This window comes from Myotis brandtii, unplaced genomic scaffold, assembly GCF_000412655.1.
Source record: "Myotis brandtii unplaced genomic scaffold, ASM41265v1 scaffold410, whole genome shotgun sequence".
Lineage (NCBI taxonomy): Eukaryota > Metazoa > Chordata > Mammalia > Chiroptera > Vespertilionidae > Myotis > Myotis brandtii.
The window spans coordinates 509,019-517,099 of NW_005365764.1; positions in this window are offsets into that span (position 1 = coordinate 509,019).

Sequence of the window (8,081 nt, forward strand, 5' to 3'; positions counted from 1 at the left end):
CCACTATTCTTCTTTCTGTTTCTATGAATTTGACTAGACTCAGCACCTCAAGGAACCGACTCCCTGCCTCCGGCCTGGGCTGCTCCCCATATAAGTGGGATCACACAGTATTTGTCCTTTTGTGACTCATTTATTTCACTTAACACAATGGCCTCAGGGGTCATCCATGTTCCAGCATGTGTCAGAGTGTCCTTTCTTTTTCAGGCTGAGCGATGGGCCACCTTTCGTTTATCCGTCCCTGTGTCAACGGACACTTGGGTGGCTTCCATTTTTTGGCTCCTTTGAGCAATGCTGCTGTGAACACAGATGGACAAACATCTGTTCCTTTCCTGCGGTGAATTCTTTTGCGTACACACCTGGACGTGAACTTGCTGGATCGGGTGGTCATTCTAGGTTTTATTTTCTGAGAAGCGAGGCGGCATATGCTTTTGTAGTTTGCCTTTTTTCCATTTATTCTCAAAGTATCGTTGACACATAATATTATATTCGTTTCAGGTGTACAGTCTAGCGATATACACTTAGGTACCTTGCGCAGTGATCACCCCGATAAATCCGGTAGCCACCTGCCACCTTCCGTAGTTATTGCTGGACTGTTGACTCTGTTCCCTAAGCCGGGCTTTACACCCGAGACTGTTTACATAACTGGCAGCGTGTACTTCTTAGTCCCAGTCACATAGTTTGCATTTTTGCATAACATCGCCTCATTAACACTTCCCACATTGCTTCATAACTAGTCACCTCTTTTAGTGGCAGGATACGTGTCCCAAGGCAGGACAGCGTCATTTCCTCCAGCCTCCTCCACTGGGGACATTTGTTTGCTCACACACACACACACACACCACTCTCAAAATACTGTAATGGACGTTTTCAGGCATGTGACTTTTTTCATAGTCAAAAATGATTGCATCGAAGGCACTGAACATAGTTAAAGCTCTTAGAGCTAAATGGTTTTCCAAGAAAGACGGGACCAATTTATCCCAGGAGCACATAATAGTTTCATGACCTTTGTGCCAGCATTGAATGATGTTGAAAAAAAAGAAGAGTTTTGCCCTAACCGGTTTGGCTCAGTGGATAGAGCGTCAGCCTGCGGACTCAAGGGTCCCAGGTTCAATTCTGGTCAAGGGCATGTACCTTGGTTGTGGGCACATCCCCAGTAGGGAGTGTGCAGGAGGCAGCTGATCGATGTTTCTCTCTCATCGATGTTTCTAACTCTCTATCCCTCTCCCTTCCTCTCTGTAAAAAATCAATAAAATATATTTTTTAAAAAAAAAGAATTAAATGAGATAGCCCTAGCCAGCTTGGCTCAGTGGATAGAGCATCGGCCTTCGGACTGAAGGGTCCCAGGTTCGATTCCGGCCAAGGGCACATGCCTGGGTTGCGGGCTTAATCCCCAGTGTGGGGTGTGCAGGAGGCAGCCAATCAATGATTCTGTCTCATCATTGATGTTTCTATCTCTCTCTCCTTCTCCCTTCCTCTCTGAAATCAATAAAGAAATATATTTTTAAAAAAAGAATTAAATGAGATAAACTAGATAATGAACATTCCCTAGCACTTAGTTGGTGTTCGCTGCTATTGGAAATATCAGAATTCAATCCCCCAGTCTCCATCCACCCTCGAGCTTCGTCTTGTTTGAACAGAGGGATGCTTCACGCTCCAGCCAAAGGGGTTTAGGCTGAGCACAGGGTTGGACGCTTGTGCTGCAGAGGGAGCCGATCCTGGAAGGAGCTGCCGGATTGCACCGCGCCCTTGGCTGTCTGGCTGGGTTTGGGTGTGAGCCTCCCCGAGGCAGGCAGTGAACCTGTGCTGGGTGCTACTTCCTCACTGAGGGACGAAGAGGAGCCCTCAGCAAGGCTATTCCCCGCCGCCCCCCCCCCCCCCCCCAAAAAAAACTGTTACGTGGAAATGAGACATAAGGACTTACTCATGGTGACTGTCCCACTGTTGCCATGCAGCACCTCCTTCATGCAGTTTGGGAAACTGAGGCAGGGGTTCATGGGCAGGACCCCCGGGTTTGGGCACCAGCTTGGGTTCCTGCCCACGGAGCCTGCTTCTACAGCTCCTGAGGGCCATGTGGCCTCTGATTTCCTCTCCCGCGGGTTCTGGGAGCCTCAGGTGAGGGGCCTGCACCGGGTACGCCGCGATTTCCATCCCTGCTTAACGCACCCCTTTCTCCTTTGCTGCTGACCTGTGTTTGAGGAGGAACCTAATAAAACCAGGATCTTGGTCTTTTTTTTTCCCCCATACCACCGAAATGGTTTTATTTTTGTCACTGAATACATGCACAACACTATGATTGTATCATTACTTTGGTTTCTTTAAATATTACTTAAGTATGCATTAAAAATATATGTTTACATTTAAGAAACGTCACATACTAAAGAAGTCCTCTGTCAACATAATTCCTCAATATTTTTTCCTGCTGTACATACATAAACAACTTAATCTATAAAGTCATAAACAATTTAACTATTAACACTCATGGCCCAGGATCTTGGTCTTAAATAAAACCAGGGTCTAGGGGGGAAAACACCAAAAAAGCCCAACTTTCCCCCTCGCCTGGGGAAAAACCTCCTTTGAAAATGTTTCTTGTGTTCTGAGCCAACGAAGGGATGAGCGAAACCACACGTCCTGTTTCTGATGGTTCCCGGGCAGGCGCCGGGGCCGCCGCCAGCCATGGGTCCCTTTTCCCTGTCGTGTGCTGTGAGGGAGATTTGAATAATACGGCCCGTTGCTGTCATTTGGAAACCAGTGATGAGGTCTATTTTTCAATGACCAGTAGGTGCCCAAAGATATTTCCCATTGATTTTTAGAGAGAGTGAAGGGAGAGGGAGAGGCAGAGAGAGAACAACATCCATACGAGAAAGATACATCAATTGGTTGCCTCCCACACGTGCCCTGACCAGGGCCAGGGATGGAGCCTACAGCTGTGGTCCATGCCCTTGGCCAGAATTGAACCCGGGACCCTGGTTCATAGGTTGACATTCAACCACTGAGCCACACCAACCAGGCTGGAGGTAGGCATTATTATGCCCATTTTTTTATATATATATATTTGATTTTTTACAGAGAGGAAGGGAGAGGGATAGAGAGTTAGAAACATCGATGAGAGAGAAACATCGATCAGCTGCCTCCTGCACACTCCCTGCTGGGGATGTGCCCGCAACCAAGGTACATGCCCTTGACCGGAATCGAACTTGGGACCTTTCAGTCCGCAGGCCGACGCGCTACCCACTGAGCCAAACCACTTAGGGCAAGGCACAGTTTTAAGAACGAACAGAAAGAAAGCTTAATGCTGGCGTCAAACGCAAGAGCTGTAGAATTAGATGGAAGTTCAGGTCTTGGCTCTGACACTTAACTCGTAGATAACTTTGACGCGTGGCCTTACCGCTCTGAGCCTCCAAGGTTTCATCTGAAAATCGGGCTGACAGTGGATTGCCCTGAAGGTTGGGAAGAAGGGAGAACCGTGCTACGCAATGGGCGCCCCAAAAGCGGCTCTTTTCGCCATTGGATGAGTGAGTCTTTGCAGCCCACGCTGCAGGAGCGAATGAGTTTGATATGAACAGGTATCTTTGTCTTAAGTCACTGAGGTTTGCACTGCAAGGTAAAATTTACTCACCCATGATCTTTTTTTTTTTTTTTTTTTTAAATCCTTATGTCATTTATTTCTGCTCTGATCTTTATTATCTCCTTCCTTCTGAATACTGTGGGCTTTTCTTGTTGCTCTCTTTCTAATTCTTTAAGTAATTGGTTGCCTCCCACACGTGCCCTGACCAGGGCCAGGGATGGAGCCTACAGCTGTGGTCCATGCCCTTGGCCAGAATTGAACCCGGGACCCTTTAGTCTGTGGGCTGACGCTCTATCCACTGAGCCAAACCGGCTCAGACCATCCATGCTCTGATTGGCCCCTCCACGAACGATCCGTCAGGCATGTGACTGTTTTCATAGTCAAAAATGATTGCATGTGGGCCTGGCCTCTTCCCGTTTAATGTCAGCAGTGCTCCCGTTTTACAGGTAAAGGTGGGAATGGCTTTGTCCTTTGTCACCAGCCTGCTCCTCTACCATGTTCCGTGGTTTCATCTTTTCTAACCTTTCGAGGTGGGAAGGCGCTGGGGGACAGGCGCTGAGCACTGTGGAGGTGAGGTCTTTTCCAGCCGTTTTCTTCCTTCCCCAAGGGCGGCAGGAGCAGCCCCTGGACTCGCTCACCTGGCCAGGACTGGCAGGTCAGAGCAGCTCGCCAGGGAGGCGTGTCATGTGACCTTGGCCATGGCCGTGGACCCTGGCTGGGCCTTGTCACCTGTGAGCTGCAGCAGCGAGATGGGAGGGTCCCGGGTGGGCGGGCTGCTCAGAAGCAGCTGCTACAGATGCTCTTACTAGGCTTGTGGGAAAGTGGTTGGGAGATGGCCCGAGGCTGGCAGTGGCCTTGACCCTCAGGGACTGTGTCTCTCCAACGTTCCCACCCACGGCTCCAGCCCTCGCCTGCAGCTGCCCACCCCAGCCATGACCTTGCTTTGAAGCTTCCAGTTCTGTTTGTAACGGACGTTGATTTTACATTCTGGTCCCTGTTTGTTTTTCTGTGGGGAACAGTTCCCCCTGACTTTGGTGCTAGATGGGTGCTCTGGGAGACTGGTGTGTTTTCTCTGTGGCTTCCGCTACTCCAGCTCAGTGTCGCCAACCACGGCTCGAAAAACAAGGAATTGGGCAAAATAGCATAAAGAATGATTCGACCACATTAGCTGCAACTCCGGTTTAGGGAGAGACTATTAAAACGCTACACCTCAAGTCTAAACATTGTATTTGAGCTTAAAGCGTGTCCACGGCCCTTGGTTCCCTGCTCTGCTGGTGCAAGGCGCGGGCCTGTGAGGGAGGCCTGGCCGTGGTTCCCACATGAGGCGCGTTGCCATGGGCACTCCTGAATTTTTATCGTTCCCCCCAGTCTCTTACGGTTGCCGCGCCCAGGCTAATGCAACAGGAAGTTTGTTAATAAGGAACTTGTTTAGAAACCTTATTAAGTTTCTAAAGTGTCCGGCTTTGTTTTCGTGGAAACCGCTCTTGCTTTTCACGCCTGCGTTTCATCCACGCACCCGCCTACTACCTGTGTAATTGCGAAGATGAGCAGCCGGCGGGCACTTTGGGAACCTGCCTCCTGTTGGCCCGCAGGGGCCTGGCATCCTGGCAGCTGGGAGTGGCTGGCGGCCTGTGGCCAGCACGCCGAGGCCACCGTCAGGGTGACTTGAAGAGGGAATGGGGGGATTCCCCCCTGATTCTTCTCGTTAGAGGGCAGCTAAGGGGTCGGAGTGACAGAGCCTGGGCCAGAGGCAGTGAACCCAGAACTCCCATCCAAACGGCACGGCCCTAGCCTGGCCGGTGTGGCTCAGTGGTGGAGCACTGACCTATGAACCAGGAGGTCACGGTTCCATTCCCGGTCAGAGCACATGCCTGGGTTTCAGGCTTGATCCCCAGTGGGGGGCGTGCAGGAGGCAGCTGATGATTCTCTCTCATCATTGATGCTTCTATCTCTCCCTCCCTTCCTCTCTGAAATCAATACAAATATATTAAAAAGTAAACTGCACGGCCCCTCGCTCTGACCATGAGCACACAGGCCCCTGGAGGGAGGCGTCGGACCAGTTTCTTCTTCTGAGGCTCCGGTAGCTGCATGTGCACTTGGGAGCTTTGCTGTCAGCCAGCTCACATTCGCCACCCGAGTTCATCTAGCTTGTTTATTTTTGTTTGTTTGGGTTTTTTTTTTGGTCTAATAATAATAACCATGACACACACTTTCACAGCACCCACTGTGTGCTAGGCAATGTCCGGCACTTTGGAAAGACACCATTATGTGATGAGTGTTATTGAGATCCCCGTTTTATGGAAGGGGAAACTGAGGCACGGAAAGGTTTAGTAACTTACCCAGGTGTGACCCAGCTCGCAAGGGGCAGGTCTACTCCTACCCACTGTCCTGTGCTGGACCCAGGAGGAAGCGTGGACGGGCCCGGGGGCCCGGCTCAGGTGGGAGAGGTGTCCGTTGGCCGTGCAGGGGCTTCCCAGCTCCATCCTCCCGTCCCCTCTGTCCCAGGACACCTCCCTCTCCTGCTGGCCCTTCGCCTCTGGCTGCAGTTGGCTTGCTGGGCTCCGTTCCCTGGAGAGGATGGGGGGGGGGGCAGTCGCAGTCTGCCCAGGGGGGGGCCTCTCCCCGCCTCTGTCCGGAGGAAGCAGGCCTGGCCTCTGAAATCTCAATTGCCTCCTTGCCCAACGCTTGAAATTTTTACGGGAAAAACGACCCAAGGGCCCTTGAGCTGGCGGGTGACACAATCAGGGCAATAGGACTCGGGTGTCGCCTTGGCCAAGGGCCCGAATCTGGCTCCTCCGTAGGGTCCCAGGAGAGGCAGTGTGGTGCAATGGTTGGCGCGGGCTCAGGGGTCACTGGGTTCACACCGGCCTGTCGATGGGGCCTTGCAGCTGGGACCTCCCCGAGCCCCTTGCTCCCCCTTTGTGAACAGCAGGCCTGCGTGGGGGCTCGCTGTGAGGATTAGGTGAGAAGATGGACATGAGGCACCTGAATCCTGCTGGCCGTGGTGGGTGCTCAGCGATTACCCGACGATAGATGATGCGGAGGCCCTTGTCCTGGGGCCGACTCACCTCATCCCAAGGCCCGCAGGGAGGGGGCCCCAGACCTGCTCCGGGAGCGGGAGGAGCTGGCACGGGGCACCTGCCAAGGACAGACCGAGGGATGGTGGGTGACGGAGAGGCGTCCGGAGGACTCGGTGTCGTCTGGTGCTTACAGGTCGTCTGCAGACCTGGCGTCTCGTGAGAGCAGGAGAGGAGGAGGCGGTGTAAGCAAGCCCCTGGCCGCGGGGTGGGGGTGGGGGGCAGGGAGCAGGGCTGAGTGCTGGGTGGGCCGCCAGCTGCAGAGCCGACCCCAGGAGGACGGAGCAAACTGCCAAGCAGCCGAGACCCTTGTGAGGGGGACCCATTGCCACTGTCACCATGTGAGTGTGTGTGTGTGTGTGAATGTGAGTGTGTGTGTGAGTGTGAGTGTGTGTATAAGTGTGTGTGTGTGAGTGTGTGTGAGTGTGAGAGAGTGTGTGTGAGTGTGAGTGTGAGTGTGTGTGTGAGTGTGTGTGTGTATGAGTGTGAGTGTGTGTATGAGTGTGAGTGTGTGTGTGTGAGTGGGTGTGTGTGAGCGAGAGTGTGTGAATGTGTGTGTGTGTGTGAGAGTGTGAGTGTGTGTATGAGTGTGTGTTTGAGTGGGTGTGTGTGAGAGTGAGTGTGTGTGAGAGTGTGAGTGCATGTGAGTGTGTGTGTGAGTGTGTGTGTGAGTGTGTAGGTCAGCCTTGCAGGGCTGAACCTTAACCTGGGGAACACCATGTCACCTCTGGGTAGGTTTTACCAAAATTGAGTTGAATTCTTGGGCTGCCTGCTGGTGTCTGGGAATTGTTTGTTGTTGGTGGGGAACTCCCTGCCAGGTTGGAATTGGGCCTTGCAACCCCATTTATCCACCCACCCTAGGGCCCCCCACCACCACCCAGGGGTTTCTAAGCTTTCTCAGAGTTCAAGGCCTTCTGAAAAGCTGCTGAAAATCACAGCCTCGCTCCCCGAGAAACGTTCTGTATGTGAGAACATTCTTGCATACAGTTCTGCCGGTTCCTGGGTTCGTCCCAGGCTGTTAGGGTGCACTGAGGGGCTGTTGGGGTCCCACCGCTGGCTTCTCTGCATTGAGATTCCGACTTCAAATCCAACGTCAGAGGCAGGAGAGGGACACAGGATTCCGACCCAACCCCCGAGGCCTCCGGGAGACGCGCCGCCCCACGCCTTGCTCGCGGTCTGCTTTGAAGCGGTTTCCATTTTCGGTCTTGGCCACCTCCTGAGGACCAGGCGCAGGTCCGCTCGTGTCCTTTAAATCCTCTCTTTGTCCGACATTCGCTGGGGGCATTCAGCAAGGACCGACGTCCCTGCCTCATTCGGCGGCTGGCCTCTGTGGGAGGCTCCCTGCCCAGGCCAGCGTCCTGTGGGACAGTTGCAGCCTGCGGTTTGTTTGTTTTTTTAAATATATTTTATTGATTTTTTACAGAGAGGAAGGGAGAGGG